The 26,189-nt window shown below is 40.7% G+C and overlaps 1 protein-coding gene across 1 annotated transcript in view; it reads right to left on the bottom strand.

Annotated features, from left to right (window-relative positions):
- Nucleotides 1-26,189, bottom strand: part of LRP1B (LDL receptor related protein 1B) — a 1,355,016-nt gene that overhangs the window by 699,920 nt on the left and 628,907 nt on the right.

The raw sequence follows: 26,189 nt of genomic DNA, 5'->3' as shown, positions 1-26,189 counted from the left end.
TTTAAACTGGGACACTACCATCATTTTTTAGTGTTATGCCCAGAAGCAACATCTCTGCATGAGGGTGCTTTTATGAAATATAGAATACCATGAGAAACACAGAAACGGATAGCTGTGTGTAGACAGAATTACAGATCCCAGTGGAGCAGCTGGTTTCAGAAAGTTACCACAGTTTTTTACAGATAAATTTGTGTGATGGAAGATGTAACATACACAACTGTGGCTCTTAGATTATATTGTTTATTTAAAACTGATTAATGAAAAAGGTAATAAAAACCCACATGTAAGTTTCAAAAAGATGAAAAAGTCTATTGTGTATAAATGAAAGAAGTTACATATTTTAAATGAAATTCCCTTACAAAGATTCTGAAAAATCTGAGCTGTAGACTTTCTGGTTTTACAGCCAGAGAGGGAAAAAGGGAATTCAAGTACAGTAGGGATTTATAATGAGATGGTTCTTTTAATTCAGTGGTTCTCAAATTTTTGCAGGTTGGCTCCTTTCACACAGCAAGCCTCTGATTGGAACCCGCTTCTTTATAAATTAGTAACACTTTTTAAAAAAATTTAACAGTATTATAAATGCTGGAGGTGAAGCCAACAGTAGTTAGTCCAAGATACTTCAGAGGAAATGGACAGAACAATCATCAAGTGATCCATCCCTTGTCAGCCATCCCTAGCTTCTGGCAAAACAGAGGCTAGGGATGCTCAGAGCACAATGTTGCATCCCTGCCCATCCTAGCTAATAGCCATTGATGAACCTATCCTCCATTAATTTATCAAATTCTTTTTTGATCCCTGTTATAGTTTTGGCCTTCACAACGTCCTCTGGCAAGGAGTTCGACAGACTGACTGTGCGTTGTGTGAAGATATACTTATTTTTGTTTGTTTTAAACCTGTTGCCTATTAATTTCACTGGTTTCACTGACCCCTAGTTCATGTATTATGTGAAGGAGTAATTTCCTTATTCACTTTCTTCACACCAATCACGATTTTATAGACCTCTTAGCGTCTCTTTTCCAACCTGAGAAGTCCCAGTCTTTTTAATCTCTTCTCATATGGAAGCCGTTTTTGTTGCTGTTCTCTGCACTTTTTCCAATTTTAATATATCTTTGTTGAGTTGGGCCAACCAATATTCAGGAAGTGGGCATACCATTATGATATTTTCTGTCTTATTATCTATCCCTTTCCTAATGATTCCCAACATTTTGTACATTTTTTTGACTGCCACTATATGTTGAGCGGATGTTTTCAGAGTACTATTCACAATGACTCCAAGATCCCTTTCTTGAGTGGTAATAGCTAATTTAGAATAGACAGTTGTGTCTACTCTATTTGGCCAAACAGTAGGAGCATGAAGAAGCTCTTATAATAAAGACACTTTTATTTATTTTCACCCAAATTAATATTTCTGAGTCTTCTATTGGTGTTGATCGCCTTGCTGAAACTGTAATGTCATTTATGACACTGGCAGCATTAAATCCTTCGGTAAGAAAATTTAAACCAGTTCCTAACCTAGTTTCATTATAATAAAATAAATTTATTTTCTTTAAATATTTTAAATTTTAAACCCTAAAATACTTTATAGTTTAAAATTAATTTCCAGTGCCCTATGATAGGCTCCACACTGTTTGTAGCAGAAGTGGTGTCTTTTTCAGCAAGAAAGCTATCACCAACATATAGGCCAGAAATGGCAATTGTAATTAAAATTGCATTTCACAAGATAAGAATTGTTTCCCTCGTTTGTACTTTTAGATTCTTGGTTTGAGAGCAATGGGTAGAGTTTTCCTTGAAACAGGTGTTCAACTGTTCACCATAAATGTACTTACTGTATCAGGGCATGTAATGTGAACTTGATTCAGACAGACAAATTGAAGACAATTTGAGTTTGTGGCAATAAGGAGGTTTATGAAATATGCATTTGCTGAAATACTTAAAATAGACATGAAGAAACTTGTATCATCTTTTGAAGGACTGATAATACATACGAGACTTTATTCAATAAAACATCAGGAACAAACATTGGCTGTATTCCATTTCAGCCACCACATTGCACAGTTCACTGCTGTCACTTCTACTCACATCTTCTCTCTCCACCTAGTACTTATTTTCCTTTTAATTTAAAGCGATAGTATACCCCCTCTCTTGATGGGGACAAGTATTATAAGGACATAGGAACTATCATGTGAGAACAGAGGACTGTTCCATCTAGTCCAGTATATTGCCTCCAGTAGTGGCCAATGACAGATGCACTAGAGGAAGGCCAAAACCTCCTGACAGTACCTAGATATTATACACCGGAGGAAGAAAGGGGCTATTTTTCTTACTCCAGGTAGGATATAGCAAAGGCAGTAAAAAATATGAGTGAAATCCTGGCCCTACTGAAATCAATGACAAAAATCCCACTGACTTCAATGGGGCCAGGATTTCACTCTACGGATTGATATTGGAGCCTTTATGTACAATTTTCCAAGTGCCTAAATCCCATTTTCTGAAGTAAGTTTTAGGCACTTAGAAGCACAAGCCCGTTTTCTTGGGGATGAAACTTAGGATCCCAAGTGCCTAAGTCAATTCTGAAAATAGAATTTAGTCTCCTAAATCATTTAAGCACTTTGGAAAATCTTGCCCTTTGTAATTTTATATTCACTTGAGTAACTGTGGGTATTATATAGTTATATAATTACTTAATCCTTCAAAAAATATTAAAATTATTGGCATCAATCATTTCCTATGGATGTGACTTCTCTGGGTAAATTAGGTAATGCATGGACAAGTAGATACTTTTCCCTTCATTCAAAATAGCTTTTACAAAATACTTGCATATATCTTAACACAGCTGGTCAAAAAAATTCAATACATTTCAAAAAAGGGCAAATCTTTCATGCAAATTTTCGTGATAAGTTTTCCTGTTTTGTGATCAGCTCTACTCATTCACATCTCACAAGAAATGGGAGTAGACGGCCATTTTATAGTGAAGACTAGAGGATAAAAAAGCATGGATAATGTAGCAAATTCCACATCAGAAAAAAATGGTCACAGCTGAGGCTGCTTGAGAATCCAAGAGATGCTAAGCAACAGAGTAGAACAAACACTGAGGACTGTTGGCATTTATTTTCGTGCCCTTCCTTCCACAATATGGAGCCCCTTTGAGGAGCTGTGCAAGAGCAGAGGTTCCAGCTGCAAAAGCCATATGTAACAGGTTGTCAGACTAGAGGACTCTCCAAAGGAATACAGGGATTCTCTGTGGGGAAGCCCTAAACTTGGGGATTAAAACCTTCCACAGACATGCAGAGTAATGATTGCTGATGCAGGCAGTGGAACTTGTTGAAGTTAACCAGGTTATAAAAGAGAATGGAGATGCTCTGCAGGGCACAGGCAATTAGGGTCTGAGTCATGGAAGTCCTTCAGGAAGATCCTAGAAACACTTAGTTTTCGGAAAATGCTTATGCAAAGCTTTATGTTTTGTTGTAATTTATTTTACCCCACACTTCTGAAGGGTCAGCAGATGGGAGGGTTAGGGTTAGGTCCTCTGCAGAGCTCATGGCATACTCTTAAGGGCTACTTCATTTATTGCTGAGGTAGGAAACAAAAGTTTCCTTTATTTTAAAAGGACTAACTCAGGATACACAGCCTGAAATGTCTGAATCAGAAAAAAGGGAAATTAATTTTCGCCCCTATCCAGTGGCTTCTCCACTGGTGTTTTATTACCTAACTGCTGCCTTCTGCTGCTCTCCAGTTGCTGCCCTCTTTCTCCCCTAACTGCTGAAAGAACCCTTCCCTTTCACTAACCCAAGGGCGGCTCTAGCTTTTTTGCCGTCCCAAGCCCCTTCGGCATACCCGCCGCTGAATTACCGCCAAATCCGCGGGACCAGCAGACCTCTCGCAGGCAAGCTGCCGAAGGCTGCCTGACTGCCGCCCTCACAGGGACCAACAGGGTACCCTCCCCGGCTTGCCACCCCAGGGATACGCTTGGAGCGCTGGTGCCTGGAGCTGCCACTGCACTTACCATTAGGCATTGTCTCTCTGAGGAGCAGTCTATTGCTGTCTACATCAGGACTAGAAGAAGCTGTTCTTTGTAAGCTACTGCAGTAGGCGCTGGCTGCTGCCTGGAGCAGCTGAAAGCAGACAGACAGCTTAAAGGGAGTCACTAGTTGCATGTGCCAGCCTCATTCAATTCAGTAGGTCAGTAGTGCAGGTGGGACAGATCTGGGACATCATGGTAACTGTCCTCGCACCCAAGGTTGCTCTCCCCACCAATTCCCCTCCTCTGCAGCCTCTCACTTTGGAGTCAGAGAGAGACAGACAGGAGGAGAAGAGCAGCTACTTTGTTGACATTTGGCTGCTGGAGATGCAAGCTCATGAACCCAGAATCTGCTACATTTAGCAATGTACCTGGCACACCTCAAAAAAAAAAAAAGGTGCCATTGCAGGTAAGCTAGTTATTATTGGAAGAGCTGTGGATATGGGTTTGAGAGTGGGAAGTTTTACAGAAGAGGAAGGTGCAGAAATCAGAGGAACATAACAAGGCTGCATTGACACATTATACACGTGTTACTCTGAGGACACACTGTAAACAAAGGAGCATAATCACACAGTATCAATAGGGGAGGAAAATTTTCAGAAGAGCCACGTGCACAAATGCCTGCTCAGAGTGCTGCTGCAGGAAAAGAGGAAGAAATCTCCCACTGCACAACACCTCCTCTCTGCTGAACTATACACCTTCTAATATAAAGCCTCTGGATCATTATATCACTTCCATCTAATAGCAACCTGGAAATTCAATGCACTTTAGCAACTGCATTTAATATCTACAAACATGTGTTGTGTATTTTGTGTGTTGAAGGATCAGTTGCTCTTATTGTCTATTGTCTACATCTTTGTGCTGCATGCCCTGCTTCTAAATTATAGTTGGTAAATTGCTCAAAAGAGAAAAAAGTTGTAATGAATTACCAAAGTTCATCTAACTCAAAAAAATGCATTCCACACTTTACTAAGTACATTAAAAAGGCACTTAACTAGTAGATGCATTTTTTATGACTCAGGCTTTTAATCTCTTCAATTTTGCTATCACCAAAGAACTAAAAGTCACATTAAGCCACTTTTCATTTTTCAGCTCTGTAGTTACCATGCATGTTGGCTGCAGTATACCTTTTAGGGCTGCTGTTTTGTTTTTAAATATATTTTAGATCATACTTTCTACTAAAGAAGTTGCTAAGTAGTTTCAACAGCAGGAGTCTAAATTTATAGATTAACGCCTACTTTTCTGCAGAATGATTATCACACTCACCTTTTTTACATAAACATTTTTTCAGTTGTATACTCCAGGTGTATAGCTTCAGAAAGCTCCAAAAAAGAAAGTTTGTCCACTGAAGGCATCTATATTTGGACATACTATATATACATGAAATTTCTCTCTTTTTTTAATGGTAAAGACACTTTTCCTAGAAGTTTGCTACTTAAAAACTATCATCCTTTCTTTTTCACTCTCCAGAAACAAATGTACCCAATTTCCTATTAAGGACTCTAGAAAGAATAGTATAATAGACATTTCTTATATTCAAAACATTACTGAAGTTCATGAATATAGGTGAGGGCAAAATTTGGCTCAAAGTGTATTTATTACCACATTATTATACCTTTATTGAGAGAGAGAGAGGACTGTTGTATAAGCTAGTGTGAAATATTGGACTGTAAAGATATGAAAGGGTTGTGCAGGTATTGCAATTTATTACTTGCATAGTTTATCACAGAATCATAGAACTGGAAGGGACCTCAAAAGGTCATCTAGTCCAGTCCCCTATACTCATGGCAGGACTAAGTATTATCTAGACCATCCCTGACAAGTGTTTGTCTAACCAGCCTGCAGTTTAAGCCCATTGCTTCTTTTCCTATCCTCAGAGGTTAAAAACAACATTTTTTATCCCTCCTCCTTGTAACAACCTTTTATGTACTTAAAACTGCTATCATGTCCCCTCTCAGTCTTCTCTTTTCCAAACTAAACAAACCCATTTTTTTCAATCTTCCCTGATAGGTCACATTTTCTAGACCTTTAATCATTTTTGTTGCTCTCCTCTGGACCTTCTCCAATTTTTCCATATCTTTCCTAAAATGTGGCGCCTAGAACTGGACACAATACTCCAGGTGAGGCCTAGTCAGCGTGGAGTAGAGCGGAAGAATTACTTCTCGTGTCTTACAACACTCCTGCTAAAACACTCTAGAATGATCACTTTTTTTGCCACTGTGTTACACTGTTGATTCATATTTAGCTTGTGGTCTCCGATGACCCCCACATCCCTTTCTGCGGTACTCCTTCCTAGGCAGTCATTTCCCATTTTGTATGTGTGCAACTGCTGTTCCTTCCTAAATGAATTAATTGCATTTGTCCTTATTGAATTTCATCCTATTTACTTCAGACCATTTCTGCAGTTTATCCAGATCATTTTGAATTATAATCCTATCTTCTAAAGCAATTACAACCCCTCCCAGCTTGGTATCATCCACAAACTTTGTAAGTGCACTCTCTATTCCATTATCTAAATCATTGATGAAGATATTGAACAGAACTGGACCCAGAACTAATCAGTGCAGGATCCCACTCGTTATGCCCTTCCAGCATAACTGTGAACCACTGATAACTATGGTATTCTTGGGGAATGGTTCTCCAACTAGTTATGCACCCACCTTACAGTAGCGCCATCTAGGTTGTGTTTCCCTAGTTTGTTTATGAGAAGATCATGCGAGACAGTACCAAAAGCTTTACTAAAATCAAGACATACCACATCTACCACTTCCCCCCTATCCACAAGGCTTGTAACCCTGTCAAAGAAAGCTATCAGGCTGGTTTGATATGATTTAATCTTGACAAATCCATGCTGTTATTTATCACCTGATTATCTTCTAGATGTTTGCAAATTGATTGATTAATTATTTGCCTTATTATCTTTCCAGGTACAGAAGTTAAGATGACTGGTCTGTAATTCCCTAGGTTATCCTGATGTCATCAGAACTCTAAAATATCTTACATTTCATGTTACATGTTGTGTGTTTTTAATTCCAATTGCTTGTAAATACTTATAGTCTTTTATAGTGTCTGCATTGCTCTTAATATAAACATACTAATTTCCACTAGAAATAAGACTTCCAAAAGGAAGTGTGAGCTCATAGAAAATGGAAAAAAACCCTCTATATCTTTTTATTGGTTACTTAATTGTCTAAAAGACTCAGAAAAAGCAAAAGTATCCAATGCACTAAATATTGCATAAAGGGCTTTGATTTTGCCACTGCAAGAAGGAAAACTAACAAATTGTCTCAGTACACATTTTAGCACAAATCCCATTTTTTCTTGACATGTGAAGAGGCATATGTATTTTTGGTATCTAGGGACAAATAATATAATAGAGATTAAGAAATCTTGCAGAAGGGCACATAGTCCTCATTCAGTTTTTGGCGGACAAATAAGATTTTTGTAAGGTTTTTTGATGCTTCCAATAAAAACAAAGATAACAATGCTTCAGAAATGGGCACATACTATGTCTCTTTCTTTCTGAATAACAAATTCAAATCCTCTGTACATTTTTAAGCTAGAAAATCAAGCTTCTAAAACTTCAAAAAGTGCTTAGGGCAGTGGTGGGCAACCTGTGGCCCGAGGGGCGCATACGGCTCGTCAGGGTAATCCACTGGCAGATCGCGAGACAGTGTTTACAGTGACCATCCGCAGGCACAGCCGCCCACAACTCTCAGTGGCTGCAGTTCGCTATTCCCGGCCAATGGGAACTGCAGGAAATGTCGCAAGTCACAGAGATGTGCTGGCTGCCACTTCCCGCAGCTCCCATTGGCCGGGAATGGCAAACCACGGCTACTGGGAGCTGCGGGCAGCGATCTCTGCATACAGTCAATGTAAACACTGTCTCACGGCCCGCCAGCATATTTCCTTGAGGCCGCAGGTTGCCTACCACTGGCTTAGGGATTTCCTACCTCAGAACACCGTATGTTGTGAGTGCTATCTGAGGATCTTGAGGATCCAATAAAGGCTGACAAGAACAACAATCTAAATGGCAATTATCAAGAGAAATGTGTCCTTGGTTAATGTTTTTAACACTAAAAGATCATTTTATTTCATAGCTCTAATGCCATTAAAGTGACTTCATATCAGCTATAGTATAAGAGCTTCCTTGACATCAAAACGGAATCTTCTGTTTCATTTTAGGATTCTGGTTGGATTTATTTCCATTAATCCATATAGTATATATTTAGGTACAGGTTCTTTTCCAGAATGATTATGGAAGATTGTACCTGAATATTTTGAAGGATAATGTAATTCCTTTTAGCCAAAAATGCAAGCAAAAACCAAAGACAAGCCAACAAACCTGCAAACAGCTTGTTTTTCCCCTAAAACCTGTGAAATGTAATTTTGTGATGGTGATTCCTCATCTTGCCCCGCCCCAGTAAAACTGTAGTCCATTTTTTAAAAGAAATAATGGCTTCAGATGGGAGTTTAGTATACAGTAGAACCTCAAGGTTAAAAACACCTTGGGAATGGAGGTTGTTCAGAACTCTGAAACATTCAGAATTCTGAACAGAACGTTATGGTTGTTCTTTCAAAAGTTTACGACTGAACATTGACTTAATACAGCTTTGAAACTTTACTATGCAGAAGAAAAATGCTGCTTTCCATTTATTTTTTTAGTAGTTTATGTTTAACACAGTACTGTACTGTATTTGGGTTGTTTGTTTTTTGTATTGGCTGCTGTCTGATTGGGTACTTCCAGTTCCAAATGAGCTGTGTGGTTGACTGGTGAGTTCATAACTCCGCTGTTTGTAACTCTAAGATTCTACTGTAGATCTTTTGTACTGATTTTGGGCATAGGAAGGAATTCACAAACAAAATCTGGTTTTTGGCCAGTTTACTATAGTAGTAGATTTTATATTTTGAATTTTCAACTTTTGTGCAGTTCCTGTTGGGGGTAACAGAGTGTTCCTTATGAGAATCAAATGAGGAAGCTATAGAATGATAGTAAGTCAATAGTGTATGGCTGATTTTAGAGCTGTTCATGTGTAAATGTCTCCATGTAAACAGTAGGATCAAGAATTTTCTTTCATAACTTTTTTCGTAATAGAAAATTGGGGTTTTGATCAAACACATTTTTTTCACTATAATTGACTGCTTTGATTGGAAAATGTTGATGTTTCGTCAAAAAATGAAAACTAAAATATCTAAATTCAATACTGGTCCCATAGAGCCTCACAGCAGTTGTAGTTCAGATGCCTTAGGTGGTCCCACTTTCTCTAGGACCCAGGCTTTCTTGCTGGATTACATCTGCCATGATACACCATGGCCAGGGACTATCCTTCCCTCACCATGAGCGGAGAAGGTCCATGGCAGATCCACTCCAGCCAGATGGGAAAGCAGGAGCATGAGATATGCAAACTACAAGTCCCAAGAGGAACCACATTGCCAGCTTTAATTGAAATATTTCAGCTTTAAGGCAAAAAAAAATGTTTTTGGCCAAAATATTAGACCAAAAAAATCAAAATTTTCTACAGTGGTTTGAAGTAAGGCTCCTCAGGCTCAGGATGATGCTACGGGTTGGGCTAGCAATGGCTAATACCACCACAAAATTTGCCATAGCCACCCTGCAGCAGCAGCAGCCGCTCTCAGGCTGCACAGCTGTGAAGGTCGCAGCAGTTCCACCAGCAGCAGTGCTGGAGTTAGCCTAGGAGGGGCACTGGGGTGCCCAAGACCAGCCCCCGGCCCATGTCCATGGTTGCCGGGGTGTGCCACCCAGGGCAGGTAGAGGGTCTGGGGCTCTCCATAGCTGTATGGACTGACCTACCCAGGCTTCTGGGCCATGCCTCCTTTGGTTGCTGCTCCGCAAAGGCTCTGCTGGCCCCAGAGCCAGGTCCCCTCATCCTGGTGGCTATTTCTAAGCTGTGAGAAGTTGTAGCATGGTGGATAGCTGAGGAGTAGCCCCATCCCCAACCAGGAGGCAGGGTCTTGGGGCTGTGGTGAGAAGAGGAAGAGGCGGATCTGGAACTTAGGAGGAACAGGGGGAAAAGGCTACGGAAAGTGGCAGGGCCTCGTGGGGAGCAGGAGCGCACACACACCCATTTTCTGTCTAGCCCACCTCAGGCCCTCCACCTAGAAGAGGCTGGTGCCACCACTGCTCAGGCTTAATGCAAGGGATACTCACTGGAGACCTCTCCTCTTCAGGAGACCATCATCCACTAGCCAGACTTCAGTCCTTTGGTCCTTCTTGTTCAGAACTGTTTGCATAGCTTCCCTGTTTGCAGTCTACTCTCGAGTCTCTGCCTGGCTATTGATGGCCACTCTGCCAGAAAAAAACTGCTTCCTAGCCCAGCTCTTCATCTTTCAGCCCCAGATCCCAAGCTGCCCAGCCTTTTTCCCCATAGCTAGCTCCCAGGCTGCTGTCCCACATCTTCCAACTATAGTCGCTTCACAAATAGGTCCCCTGCCTTCTATAAGTACTGCTCTTTCTCGAACAGGAAGGGTAATGGAACCCTCTGGTGACTGCACTCTGCAGTGGGAGTTAACAGTGCCTAATAAGGAGGCAAAAGGTTAATTACAATAATCTGACATGAGTAGATTCTGCTGAAGGCAGTATTACCAATCTGCAGTTTTCAAAAAAGTCAGACCTCCAAAGGTCATGAGATGGTTTAATAATCATGACAGTCTTAAAAAATAATAAAGTCTGGGTTCTTTCCTTCTGGTTTCTGATCCTTTAGGGTGCTCTTGTTTCTTTCACACTTTTTTCCGTAACTGTGAAGGCTGTAGACCTCATCTCCCACCTCACCCCAATGATGAAAGTTGAGATTCCAGCAGAAATTCATCAAATACTGCAAGACTCATGTGAGAAATGAAGGGGGGAGGGGAAATAGCTCCTTTTTATGGACACCCACCCAGCCAGCCAGGTAGCTATAAAATCCCTTTTAGCAGTTGTTCTCTACTTGCTTTACCTCTAAAGGGTTAAAAAGTCTCTCTGCTTAGATGAAAGAAAGGGAGTGGGCACCTGACCAAAAGAGCCAATAGGAAGGCTAGAACTTTTTAAAATTGGGAAAACACTTCCCTTTTGTCTATCTGTTGTTGATCTCTGGAGAGAGGGGGCAGAGCAGAGACAGGGCTGGAACTATGCTGTAAAAAGCTTTGGAAAAATCTTCAGATCATACCTAGAAACTACTCATTTGAAACCCCAGATATGTAAGCAGATCAGGAAATATCTAGGAAGACGCAATTAGGTTTATCTCTTTTATTTCTTTATGGCTTATGGACTCTTCTGTGCTAACCCCAGATGCTTTTGTTTTGCTTGTAACCTTTAAACTGGACCTAAAGAAGCTATCTTGATGCTTAAACCTTGTAATTGTTTTTTTTTAAACCTAGCAAAAAGCCTAAGTTTCAGATGTATTTTCTTTCTTTTTGTTTTTAATAAAAATGAACCTTTTTGAGAACAGGATTGAATTTGTGTGTCCCTAAGAGATTTGTGCATATGTTCTTTAATTAGCTGGTAGCAGCAGCTGATTTCTTTTGCTTTTCTTTCTCAGCTCTTCCCTGGAGGGTGGGAGTGAGTGGGTTGAAAGGGCTTGAGGGTACCCCACAGGAAAGAATTCCCAAGTGTGCCTTTCTGGGTTCTCAAAAGGTTTTTGTACTTGGGTGATGGCAGCATCTACTCATCCAAGATCAGAAAAAAGCTGTAACCTTGGGAGTGGCCGGTATTAATTTTTAGAATCCTTGCGGGCTCCTACCTTCTGCACTCAAAGTGCCAGAGTCGGGAATCAGCCTTAACAACTCACAATACAATATTGAGAGTTCTGGCGATTGTAGTATCTGTTTCTAAAGAAAGAGACAAAAGAATGTATGTGCAAAAGAAACAAAGAATTTATTTCAGGAGGAGGGCAGCTTTATATTACTGCCTTCAAATTTCACCTCTCAAGCTAGATTTTTAAATGCATCTTATTTAAAAAGCCACGTCTTCATTAAAGGAAATGAGCCTCCTTATCTTTTCCAGATCCAAGAGAAACCTAGCATCGATCCCACCAACTATTTAATAGTTGATGCACGCTGACATGGTGGTGTGAGGAAGACTAGACAGGCATTGCCTATGCTATGCATCTTCACTGGATAGTCATTTGCCATAATTATCAATCCTGCATCATTTACAAACATTACTTAGATTAAGCAGACTCATTTATACACACTGAGCTTCTGACAAACATGCCATAAGTAATATTAAGTCAAATTTTTTAAAAACAAACAAACAGAAAAACTGATGAGACATATCCATCCATTTTCCTCTGAGAATCAGCACCAAATATCTATTCTCTTTGAGGAAGCAGCTTTTCCAGAACATCACTTTGTTTCAATTTGTATTTGTAAAGAGTTTGGAAAAGTCTAATAAATCAAATTTAAACATTCTTCAGAGCTTCATGCACCTTCACCCTAAATTTCTCAAATGAAATGACATTATGTAATGACCTTGTTCCCTGAACAGGGAATTTAAATTGCAAAAAAACAAGTTATAATACATCTTAAAGGCACAATATCTATTCTGTTCAACCCTACAGTCTGCTAAGAGGCACTTACTTTTCAAAACTGATTTTTTTGTGGGAGGGAGGGGAGAGTTTTAGGCTAAAATGTTCAAACCAAAGAGTTTAATGTTAGGATCCTAACCTATATTTATACTCCTAAATAAAATCAGCCGGATTTTTAAAAAGTGATGAACACATGCAAGCCCTGCTGAAATGAGTGGGAACTGCAAGCACCTTTGGAAAACTTGCTTTATATTTAGGTTCCTAAATATGCAATTAGGAAACTAATTTTAGGCACAGACTTGAAAATTCTGAGTTTAGCCTTTAGAATAACATAGGAATTTTTATCCTGCCTATGGTGTAGCCAGTTTAGTAAAACCACAAGGCCCAATTTTAGAACATTTATGTTGAATATTTGCTGACGAGCATAGTTCCATTGACTTCAAAGGGACCTCTCCTAAGTGCTCACCAAGATGAGTAAAGATTCCACTCTCTGGCCTATAGCACTCACTTCCATGGACTAGCATCTGTATAACTGAAAGCAGAATCTGACCAAACAAGCCAATACGCTTACTTCTGTTAACACAGCTACAGGAGAGCAGATATCTGTACAACTGGGTTGGTTGCACAAAATTGAAGAACAGGTGCTCTGTGCTACACTTCCTTTAACTCTGGAGGAGCCCTACCTTTCCAAATCTTCAGAGATTGGAAAGAAGCATGCTAATATAGAATGAACCAAATCCAATGAATACAGTCTGAGCCTGGCAACTATCCAAGAAGAGACCTGTGAAGGAGTCAATACCGCTCCAAGTTTCAATTAATATTTCCACATTGTTTGTAGAGAAATATTTGCATGGACCTGGCAGGAAAGATGTTGTCTGACCAGAAGGTGCTCAGCCATCACTGCATAGGGGCCACTTCATAGTGAGGCTGCAACTTTCTTTCATCATAGATCCCAGAGATCTGCATCCTTCAGAAGTCACTTTTCCGGCCAAAGCCAACTGCCTAAGAGAAGCATTCCAAGGAAGCTTAACAAGGTTCACCTCTCAGTTCCCATCAACTCTGTCACTTGGCCATGAGTTTTACAATAGGATAGCAGAATTTGGGCCTTATTTTTAAGCATATTTCTAAGTTTACTCATGCTGTGAAATGCTGTCTACCTTTCAAAAAATCACGTTTCTGGAATGAGCAAAATGGGTTCCATTTTCTTTTAATGCCTCATTTTTCACCTATTTTGCCATGATGCTCTGTATATGAACTGTGTTTACAATATAACACGGGGGGGTGGGCGTGGAGGTGGGGTGAAACTTGCCAACACACTGAAATGAGGTAATCCCAAGGGCTAAATATTTCTGTAGGGAGTGAATTTTCTGCTGCCAATTTCATATCAGAAACAAGTGTGAACAGTGGAAAAACAACACACCTCTAATTTCTGCTTTAGTGACTTTCAAGTGTGTTGCCAAATGATTGTAAACTTGTAATGGGATCCTAGCAGCCTGGCATCTATGTTGAACAATAAAGGAAGATTTATAGAGGTGTAGAGCTATAACAATCTTTTTTTAAACTGCACATTCAAAAAGCTTTTTATAAATCTGCTGAGACAGTAAATCAGAACTGGTTATTTACTTCAAAGCAGTTAAATCATCTGCAGTTTATCTTAAAATTACAGCATAATAGCTGTCTCATCAAGCATGTGGACTTAAGAGGAAGGAACTGTTGAGGAGAACATGACATGGCCATGTTAGTTTACCACAGTTGGCTATTCTAATTGCCCTTTCTCAAAGGCAGGAAAGTCTGGCCTTCCACCTTCTCATCAGAACACTGCCTGCCTTCTGTGTCATGAACATCATAAAAATTGTCTTCCTTTTTTAAAAATACTGCCACTTTAATGTTTTCTCATAAAGATGCCAAACAGCAGATAATTAAATTTTTAAAGATGAATAAAATATTTTAATAAAATGTGGATTTACTTTTGTAGTAAAAGGTTATTAAGGAAAATGACTTAGGGGAAAAATTTTAAATATTTTAATATAGTAGGTGAGTACAGGCCTCTCAGATATGCTTCTCAAGGGATAATATAAAAGTTACTTACTATAGTCAGCTTTTTAAGAGTGAATTCACGTTTAAGAGTTTATTGTACCAGGAGAGGATCACAAAAGAAACAACACTGATTCACAATATTTGAAGTACACTGTATTCACCCGGTTGAATCAGCATAACTAAGATATATGCCTTAATTTCACAGGCTGTATATTGAGCCCATAAACAAGCATGCCAACGTATTTCCTCCGAGCACTGTATGGACCGGCTGATATTAAATACAAAAACTGGTGGCTACACTAGTATTAGGAATTAAAGCTTTGTTTCTTTTCCCAAAGGGAAGTATTATATTCAGTTAACTTAAACATTCTCAGAAATTATTATGTCTTTACTGATCAGCATTTCTGATATTTCCAAATGAAAAATGTTATGTATTTTTCATATAGATATTATGAAGACTTATAATATGAGTTTCTGTCTCTAACATATTAAGGCAAAAGAAAAAATGAAGAGTTCTGAGCATGAGTTATATTCTCTCTCTCTCTAACATAGTAGGCTAAAGAAGAAACAAAGACCTATAGTGCAACACTTTTCCAGTTTGCTGACACTTGAGAAAGTGTATTTTGTTGAAGCACTGATTTAGAATACACCAGAAATCTATTAAAGAACAAATATCAGCCAAATTTAAATCACATCTGATTGATACTATTAACAGGAATATTTTAAAAAATCATCTTGATTATAAATAAACACACTGTATAGTCAATCAGTAAAAGTAGCTAGCTCAGTATTTCACTCACTGTAAAAACAAAATCACACTGAGTGTTTTAACAGACTGAATTTATCTCTTAGGATTACTAAAGAAGGAGGATAGTTACTTTTTTATAGTTAAAACACCATACATTATGTTTTTTCTAGCTCTCTCCCTTTCTCCAAAAAACAAATACAAATTGTTTCATATAATTATAAAAGGTTTCTGGAAATAATTAAGGCTATAATCATACTGAGGTATATCTATTTCTACAATACAGAACAATTAATACTGTACTAAGAGGTGACTACCAAAGTGGTGTTCCTGCCAGCCACCAAAACCATGAGAAAACATACATATCTAATGTCACTAAGCTCCAAGATTCCCCACATCATAGCATGAAACAAACAAAAACAAAACCGTCTATACTTAAAAACTGTGGACATAGCTAGTCTGTGATAAAACAAAAAACAAACAAAAAAACCCCATGTTTATGTTACTGTTACCACACCCTCCCTCTCTTCTAATAATAGAGGATGTTTTAGACCTATGCACCTGTCATAGCTTCCTACTCAGATTTGAACCTTAGCGTTCATAAACTGAGAAGCTAGCATGAACCCTCTAAGCTTAATTACCAGCTTAGATTTGATATCGCTGCCACCAGCCAAGTGATTTCCAGGGCTTGGCTCCCTCTCTGGTCTCCTCAAAACCTTCCCTGGGGGACCCCAAGACTCAGAGGCTCTGAGTCTCACACCAAAGGGAAAACAACCTCCTCCCCTTGTCTCCTCGTTATCTCATCCCCAGCTTTCCCCTCCCGGGGTTATCCTGGGCGATACTGTACTTAAACTCCTTGAATGCAAAACAGAGAAGGCAATTTACCTTCCCCCCTCCTTCTTCCCCTGAGGCTATGCAGATTCAAACTTAGTCAAGCTAACACAAAGAGATTTTCCCCCCCTTCCTTCTTCCTTAGCCTAACCAGAGAAAAACTCAAACAGGTTTTAAAAAGAAAGCTTTATATAAAAAAAGAAAGAAAAAAGACAAAAATATTCTCTGTATCAAGTTGACAATACACAGGGTCTATTGCTTAAAGAAAAATATATGAATAAACAGCCTTATTCAAAAAGAAATACAATTTAAACATTCCTGCAAACTACACACATGTAAATACAAAAAACCAATAACAGCCTATTGTTTTTCTACCTTTGTACTCACAACTTTGAAACTGAAGATTAGAAGCTTGAAGATAGAAAGATTCCTCTCATAGCTGAGAGCCAAACAAAAAGACACAGACCCAAACATTCCGTCCCTGAGCTTTGAAAAATCCATTTTCCTGACTGGTCCTCTGGTCAGGTGTTTGGTTCCCTTTGTTAACCCTTTACAGGTGAAAGAAACATTAACCCTTAGCTATCTATTTATGACAGCACCAGTTATTTTTGTTTCCCTTCCTGAAAAAAATATGGCCAACAGTAGCAAAATGCTTGGATGATTCTTATTTATGACTTGACTCTGCCACCCTTACACTGAAACACACCTTATCCCACAAGCATTCCCATTGATAACGTATTTCTCAATTTGAATAAGAGTGATAGGATCTGATCCTCAATTATTTGTTAATGCACCTATCATAAATGGAATGCTAACAAATATTAAACCATAGAGTCCACAATAGACTATATAAACTGTTTTATGGCAACTGTAGTCTCAGAGAAGCACAATACTTAACCAAAACTCTCTCGACTGCAGCTTCTGCAGCTGGCTTTTGAAAGGTACAGTGTCTGTTCCCATACCACCCCTTTCTGACCACTTGAGTGAGGCTCGTGCCAGCAGCCTTGTGGAGTTCTATCTACTTGTACATAGAAGGCCCAGATCAGTGTGGCACCTTATCATCTTTGATGTGTTTATCTTCATAACAGCCCTGTGAAGTACAGAACTGCTATTATCCTCATTTTATAGATGAGGGACTGAGAAACTAGAGACTAAGTTACTTACTCAAAGTCATACAAGCAGTCTCTGCAAGACCAGGGAATTAAACCTGGCCCTAACCATTGGACCATCCTTGCTTCCCTGCAAGCAAATAATGCCATGGTGCCACTCCCTTGCACAGATGTGTAAGGGATATAGGAGGATACATGCACCATCTCTCCCTCTTGCACACTCATATGGGGCTGACCATACTCTTGCCCTGTATTTGTAAGGTTTTTGACCAGTCTGATGTTAAATGCTTTATTTGGTAGGACTTCCCCTGAGCGAAACACCCAATATTAATGTTCTCTATTACCTTGAAAACATAGTGGAACCACTGAAATGAGGTACTGTAGTAGCTCTGCATTCCTTACCACACAATATCTTTCATAGACTCATAGGTCAGAAGGGACCAACGTGATCATCTAGTCTGACCTCCTGCACAAAGCAGGCCACAGAACCCTACCCATCCACTTCTATAAAAACCCCTAACCTATGTCCGAGTTATTGAAGTCTTCAAATTGTGGTTTGAAGACATTCAGGCAAGAATCCACCAGCAAGTGACCATGCCCACACTGCAGGGGAAGGCCGAAACCTCCATAGCGCAGCCAATCTGCCTGGAGGAAAATTCCTTCCCGACCCAAATTAGGTCGATCAGCTAAAACCCTGAGCATGTGGCAGGCTCCCCAGCCAGCAGTCAAGAAAGATTCTCTCAGTCAGTGACTCTGATCCCATCATCCAACATCCCATCGCCAGCACCAATAGGCAGACTTATCGCTGATAATAGGACAATTGCCAAAATTAAACTATCCTATCGTATCATATCACCTTCATAAACTTATCAAGCTTAATCTTAAGCCAGAGATGTCTCTTGCCCCACTACTCCCCTCGGAAGCTGGTTCCCAGAACTTCACTTCCTCTAATGGTTTAGAAATTCCTTCGTCTAATTTCAGCCTGAACTTTCCTAGTGGTTCAGTGTGTAACCCATTCGTCTTGTATCTATCATTAGTTAATTAAAGCTTAAAAATTCCTCTCCCCCTAATGTTAATCCCCTGCATAGTCTTATTAGAGCAAGCATATCCCCCCAGAGTCTTCTTTTGGTTAGGCTAAAAAAGCCAAGCTCTTTGAGTCTCCTTTCATAAGGACAGGTTTTCATTCCTCTGATCATCTAGTAGCCATCTCTGAACCTGTTCCAGTTGAAATTCATCCATTCTTAACATGGGGACCAGAACTGACACACAGTTTCCAGGTAGTCTCGCCGCGCCTTACAACCGGTACCAACACCTCCTTATCTTGCTTGGTTTAATATACTTCGCCTAAAACCGCATTTGCTTTTTTACGGCCACATCGCAATTGGCGGCTCCATAGTCATCCTTGCCAGTCAATCAATACCCCAAGGTCCTTTCCTCTCTTGTTCCAACTGATGCGTCCCCAATGTATATCGATTTCTTGTTTATTATCCCTAAATGCATGACTTGCACTTTCACTACTTAAATTTCATCCTATTACTATTACTCCAGTTTACAAGGGCATCCAGATCTTCCTATATGGCTATCCAGTCCTTCTCTGTGTTGCAATACCCCCCGCTTTGTATCATCGCAAACTTTATTTAGCACATTCCCGCTCTTTTGTGCCAAGGCAGTCAATAAAAAGTTAAATAAAACTGGTCCAAAACCGATCCTGAGGAACTCCACTAGTAACCTCCTTCCAGGCTGACAGTTCACCCTTCAGTATGACCATTGGAGTCCCCCTTTAACCAATTCCTAATCACCTTTTCAATTTTCATATTCATTCCCCATCTTCCCCTTTTTTCTTTTTTCTCCTCCTCCTTAAAGTTTAACTACAATATCCCATGCGGAACCGTTTCAAACGCCTTACTGAATCAATTAGGTAATTAGATTCTACCGCATCCTTTGGTCTAATAATCGTGTCACCATTCTCGAACAGAAGGGTATCAGGTTGGTTTGCTATGAATCTTACCTCTTAGTAACTGTGTGTGTAATTTGGTCCAATTACCATTGACCTCATGTCCGTTAATACTTCTCTTCCAAATTTTTTTCCAGACCTTACATACTACAGACGTCACGTACTAACAGGCCTATAGTTACTCGGATCACTTGTTTTCCCTTTCTTGAGATGGGACTACGTTAGCAATTCTCCAGTGCGTACGGGTACACCCCCGAGCTTAACCAATTCATAAAATCTCTAGCTACGGGCGTGCAATTTCATGCGGCCAGTTCCTTTAATATCTCGATGGAGATTGTCCGGGCCCTCCGATTTGTTCCCATCAAGCTGTTCAAGTTTGACTTCTACCTCAGCTTGTAATATCTACCGTCCATATCCTCATATCCATTTAAATCCTTCCTCATCCATAAGCTCCTCATTAGCCTTATTAAAGACTGAGCCAAAGTACTTATTTAGATATTGAGGCCAGTGCCTAGGTTCTACCTGTAACCTCCATTTCCTATCCTCAGTGTATGTGGTCCCACTTCTTTCTTTCTTTGTTTTCTTCTTTTTATGTTGGCATATAGAACCTTTGTACTATTGGTTTTATCCCTTGCAAGGTTACAACTCTACATGACTATTTAGCCTTCCTCACTTAATCCTTACATAGATTCGGACGCTCACTAGTTAGCTCCCTTGCTAATCCCACCTTCTTCCACTCCGTGTACGGCTTTCTGCTTTTTCTTAATCATCGTTCTTCTACGTATGCTTGCTCATCCAGCCTCGGTCTACACCTCCTGCTTGTGAGTCTTTTTCACCCCCCCCCTTTCTTGGATGCAGGCTTCGCCGATAGGTTCCTTGCAGCGTTGAGATGGCCTAGCAAGGTGATCCATGGGCCTCCCTCGTTTCGGACTCTGACATGGTGGCAATCTCGTGTGAACAATCTTACTCCCACTTTAGCAATTCCACAGTTCGCAGTACCAATCACTTCCCTAACTAATTTTCTTAAACTCTGTAAGTTAGCCATTTCAAGCTCAACCCACCTCCTCAATCCCAGATCTATTTGTTTATCCTCTCCATCTATTTGGAACTGAATTTAGTTCATATCCTCGGAAAAACCAAGGTGTCCTCTACAACCATTTCTTCTATTTGCGGTTCCTCACTGCTCACCAAAACCAATCTAAAAATGGCATCCCCTCTTGTCGGATCTTCAACTACTTGTGAAGAATCGATGCTGTATCAATCCAGAACTCAATTCTGAGCCTATTATTCTTGCAAGCACTTGTCCTCCAGTCTATTTTCTGCGGTGTTATTGAGAAGTCTCCCTATGATCACACAATTCCCCTTGGTGTTTACTTCACTACAAAACATTAAAAGAGGGTCTGCTATCCCATTTCCAAATCAGATCCCGCAGGTTCTGGCACACCCAAGCACTATCTCAGGGAAGCTCTAGTTAGCTTTCTTTCCCACTGGTGATCTTTTGCCCAAAACAGACTCTGTCTTTTGTTCCATTTCCATCACTTCTTATTTCCCCTTACAGTTCACCTTCATTGACGTACCCAATGGATCTCCACCACCTTGCCTTTCTTTCTGTCTTTCCTAAACAGCACATACCATTCTAATACCTTACTCCGAGTCATGACTACTATTCCACCTATTGTTTCTCGTTCTGATCCTATAAGAATCCGGGTTTCACTTCCTGCACCAGTAGCTCAGTTCCTTCATTTTGTTACTAGGCTCCTCGCCATTACGGTATGTACTCAAACTAATTTTTAATTTTTGGCGTTTGCCATTCACTGACATCCCTTTACCTCCGTTATGGCTAGACACTGATACCCATCAGCATCCACCTGTTAGGCTCAGTTTCTGGTATGTACACTACCCTTCCTTCCTTATGTCAATTCTTTGGTCCCACGGTCGTATCCCCTCTGTACTCTGTTTTAGCTCCCTCTTCCTAGTTAAAACGGCGTGAGATCCTCCTGGACATCTTCCCAACCATCTCCCCCATATTTCCATAGTTTAAAGCTCTCTTAATGAGGTCGGCGAGCCTCCATCCTAGAAGTCTATTTCCCTCCTTACTTAAGTGAAGTTCATCCTGAGAGAACAGTCATCTGTCTGTAAATGCTTTCTAAATGGAAGGAGCAGTTTCTTGGACTGAGCCTTTTGGCCACTTTCAATGTGACAGTTTATAAAGAAATCATATATGAACACTGCCCACAGTAACTATATAATTTTATAAAAACTTATGAAAATGCATGGAACTTTGTGAAAGCTAAACAGAACTGCTGTTTGTACAAGATTGTTTGTTTATGTTCATTTAACATAAGAAAAAGGAAGGGACATCTGTTGATTTGAGGCAACATACAGTGTGGTGTGGCAGAGCTCTGACTTTGCTCCCATGGGTCCTGCGCCTCTAGGCGGTTTATGCTAGCCTCAGTGGCTCACTGTGACCCTCCACGTAGCCCATCTCTCTCTAGGGCTAGGGTTCGGGTTCAGGCTACTGAGCCCTTTTCATCATAGGCCTGCAAGGAGGTTGGTGAGAGAGCTCCCACAGTCTCTGTTGTCCCTGGGAACTTATTTCAGAACAGTTTAGCCTCCTGTCCTGACTGGGGCCTGACTCCCCCTCCCAGGAGATGTTCCTGTAGTGGTGGGTTGGGGAGAACCCGGGCCCATCCTCTACTCCGGGTTCCAGCCCAGGGACCCTAATGGTGGCAGCTGTTGGCTGCCAACCTTTCACTGCTAGAGTTGCTACATTTCCCTGAGCCACTTCCCCACTGCTCTCCTGCTTCTCTCTTCTTCACACTTTCCTTAGGGTTCCCTTACTGATGGTTTGAGGGTTTCTTCATTAACCAGCTCTTCATCCACACTTCCTTTCCCCTGGCTCTCCTCTGCCTGACTGAAGTAAGCCCTTTTTATAGTATCAGCAGGGCCTTAGAGTCAGGTGGTCACATGAACTTAATGGCCTCACCTGACTCTTTGCAGGTTAATTAGAGTCAGGTGTTCTCATTAGCCTGGAGCAGCCCCTGCTCTGGACAGTCAGGGAACAGAAAACTGTTAATCCAGTGGCCAGTATATCTGCCTTCTGCTATTCTGCTGTACCCAACTGCTGGCCTGGGTCTATCACAGAGGAATTAACAAGGTGTACCGACTTACCCACTTATATAATGATTTAAGTTTAAGCAACTTTAACCCAGATCTGTAAAGGTATTTTAGCATTGCTCTTGTCAATGGTTCAATGCCTAGCTTGCATTAGGATCTTAAAGCGTCTCATTTTCAAAATGACTTAGGGCCTTATGACCTTTCAGGATCTGGGGCCTTAACTTTGGTTATCAGTGTGGGGAGTTAGTGCCTAACACTTGAAAGATCTGGCCTAGGGCAGATCCACAAAGGCGGACTCAAGCTTTCGGATTGCAATGGTCGCGCTTTAAACGGTTTACGGTTGCCGATCCTGCGCCGCCCTGATCCACACCCTGAATGAGGTAGGGAAGCCCAGGGTTTCCCCCCCTATACAATTCTGGGGTTAAAAATGGGGATTCACAGCATGGATCTAAGCGCGTAGTTGGAAGCCGCCCAACATTAGCCGGGTCTATAACTAGAAGGAAAGGAGAGGACTTAGGCTCAATCCACAAAAATTAGGGCCTGACAGACCAGAGGGATGCACCTACTCTTTCTGGGATTTCACAACTGTGGTTGAACCATGCTCCTAGACGCAGGTCAGCCTCGTTCTTGCTAGGAACCAGGAGGAACACAACCCCTTCCTAATGATAGCCCAGCAAGAATCCTGTGGCACCTTTATACGACTTACACGATGTTTTGGAGCATTGAGCTTTCGTGACGTGAATCACCCCAGCTTCGTCGGAGCATGTAGTGGAAATTTCCAGGGCAGGTATATATATGCAAGCAAGAAGCAAGCTGAGATACACGGAGGTTTTTAGTTCAATCAGAGAGGCTGAGGGATTCTATCCCGAGCCCTGTTCTAGCAGTTGAGGCCAGTTGAAAACCAAGGCCAACCTGAAGGCAGAAGCTGGTTTAACTCAGGTTTCAAATGCCACATATCTACCACAGCGACACATCACAGGACCTAACCAGATCAGCCACACCATCACCAGGTTCATTCACCTGCAGTCCACCAAATGTAATATATGTCATCATATGCCAGCAATACCCTCTGCTATGTACATCGGCCAAACTGGACAGTCTCTACGGAAAAGGATAAATGGACACAAATCATGATATTAGGAATGGCAATATACAAAAACCTGGTAGGAGAACACTTCAACCTCCTGGCCACACAATAGCAGATCTTAAGGTGGCCATCCTGCAGCAAAAAACTTCAGGAGCAGACTTCAAAGAGAAACTGCTGAGCTTCAGTTCATCTGCAAATTTGACACCATCAGCTCAGGATTAAACAAAGACTGTGAATGGCTTGCCAACTACCAAAACCAGTTTCTCCTCCCTTGGTTTTCACACCTCAAACTGCTAGAACAGGCCTCATCCTCCCTGATTGAATTAAGCTCGTCATTATCTCTAGTCTTGCTTGCATGCTTGTACTATATATACCTGCCCCCTGGAAATTTCTATTTCTACTACATGCATCTGACGAAGTGGGTATTCACCCACAAAAGCTCATGCTCCAAAACATCTGTTAGTCTATAAGGTGCCACAGGATTCTTTGCTGCTTTTACAGATCCAGACTAACACGGCTACCCCTCTGATACTTGCCTTCCTATCATATAGCACAAGGACTAAGGCACTTTCCTGGGACGAAGACAATGTACTTCCAAATCCCTGCTCTGCCTGATTTGAAGCAGGGACTGGAACTGAGGTCTCTCATCTTCCAGGAGTGTGCCCTGACCACCAAACTATGGGTATGCTGGTATGAGTTTCTCTAGAAGCTATTCCAAGTACAGAGTACAGTCCAGCCCAACCCTTGGGATGAATATTCACGTGACTAGCCCATGCTCCTGCTTCTTTTAGGTGCTAGCTCAAGCAGAGCTAGTGTGTGCACCTCTACCTGAACTGGAAATCACATCGGCTGCTGTGTAGATGGACTCTTAGGCTCCTAGAGTCAATTAAGCATTGCAATACTGACCAGAGCAACACCTAAATACCTTTAAAAACTAGCCTTCATCTCATTTGGTCCATCTTTCCTCAAGTAGTTCAGTTAACTTTACAGGCAGCAATTTTTTTTTCCATTTGAAAATAATCCTGGGGAATACTGCCAACTGGGCTGACTCAAGGACAACTGCTGCTTTCCTGAAAGACTCTCAAAATGAAAGTGAACCTGGGCTGAATATTTCTGAACTAAAATGGAAATAGCACTGGAATTTTTTACATTTATAAAGGAATTAGGTATGCAGATAAGATACCGGTGCATGGCCTGAAAACAAGTTGAAAAAAGGCAAAAAAGACAGTCTCTGGAACCATATACGATGACAGATATTGAGGCATTTTTCAATTAGCTAATTATTTTTGATTATATTGTGTGACAGAGATTTTATGTAATTATGCATGGAAAGAATATTCAAACTTGATCAGCAACTCAAGAACTGTCATGGTGACTGCGTAGCCCACCATAGCATACTGCATCTGTTCTGTGACATGTTGATAAAATACAGGGTTTATAAGCAGTGACAGGAGAGCCCAACCTCCTTGCACATGCCTGCCCCACTCCCCTCATTAAATTACGTCCCAACATTAAATCACTTTGTTGCCAAACCAACCAAGAAAATTATACAGCTTAAAACTGACTTTGCCAAAAATGATTTAGTCCACTGAAAAGATTTCCATTACATTGAAATTTTCCATTTCAGAATGAATGCTCCATTCATTGACCTCACAAACTGTATAACCAAAAACAAGGTCTATTATGTTCAAATTGACTCACAAAAAAGGAAGAGGTTTTATTATTATTATTATTTTAAAAAATCTTGACTATTATAACTGAAAGGCACCTTCAGTTATTTAGTATTTTAGGGCCTAATCCAAAATCCATTGAAGTCAATGGGCATCTTTCCACTGATTTCAGTGGACTTTATCTCGGATCCTTAATGGAGTTATGTGCAACGCCAGTGCTCTACTTTATGGGCTACTCAGCAGTGTCCCCAATCCCAGAAGTTAAAAATATAATAAAATAAATTAAAAATCATGAGATTAAAAAATTAAATCAAGTTTTGTTAGTCCATCTGATTTTTTAATCCCCACTACCCACCTCCAGGATATGTGACAATCACAGGGTTACCAACTCTCACAGATTTATAGTGACTATGGCAATTTTGGCTCTCACTAGAGCATTCAACTGAGATCAGGACCACCTTTATATTGAATCCTGTACCAACACTTAGTAAGAGATAGTCCCTGCACTGCAGAGCTTGTTATCATCTAGTGCAAAGCACAGTGGGCAGTTTGTAACATGAGAGAAGAAACTCAGATTTACCAAACGCATATGCTAGAGGGGCTACCAGGCTGCTATTACATGGGAACAATTATTAATCCTTGCTATACTGGGCAGGATTCAAACGTGGTGAGCCACAGGTAAAAAGCTCTAAAGTTCATCAGTAATGCCCCAAACACCCACTCCAGAGACACAGTCACCTTTGTACCTAGTGTTTCATATATTAGTTTTCCCTCAACATAATATTAAGTTTCCATGTAAAATTTCTGCTAGTTGGTTCCCATTTATTATGAAACAGGTATTCATTTGCTGACCTTTCTATCAGAATTTCACAAATCCTTTTGTCCCTCCTCTTGGGCTCCCTAGTCACCTGTATATCAGGGCTAGTCATTTCCATCAGTTCTCTTAGGGCTTGTCTACACTGGCAAGTTTCTGCACAGTAAAGCAGCTTTTTGTGCTCACACTGCTGAGCCACTTTGTGCACAGAAACTCCTCAGTCGCACCACTGCAAATACCCCACCTCAACGAGACTTGTAAGGCTATTTGCCCAGAGGCTCCAGC

Source organism: Chelonoidis abingdonii, chromosome 10, assembly GCF_003597395.2.
Source record: "Chelonoidis abingdonii isolate Lonesome George chromosome 10, CheloAbing_2.0, whole genome shotgun sequence".
Classification (NCBI taxonomy): Eukaryota; Metazoa; Chordata; order Testudines; family Testudinidae; genus Chelonoidis; species Chelonoidis abingdonii.
The sequence above is the reverse complement of the archived record's forward strand: the minus strand, read 5'-3'. Positions and strand labels throughout refer to the sequence as shown.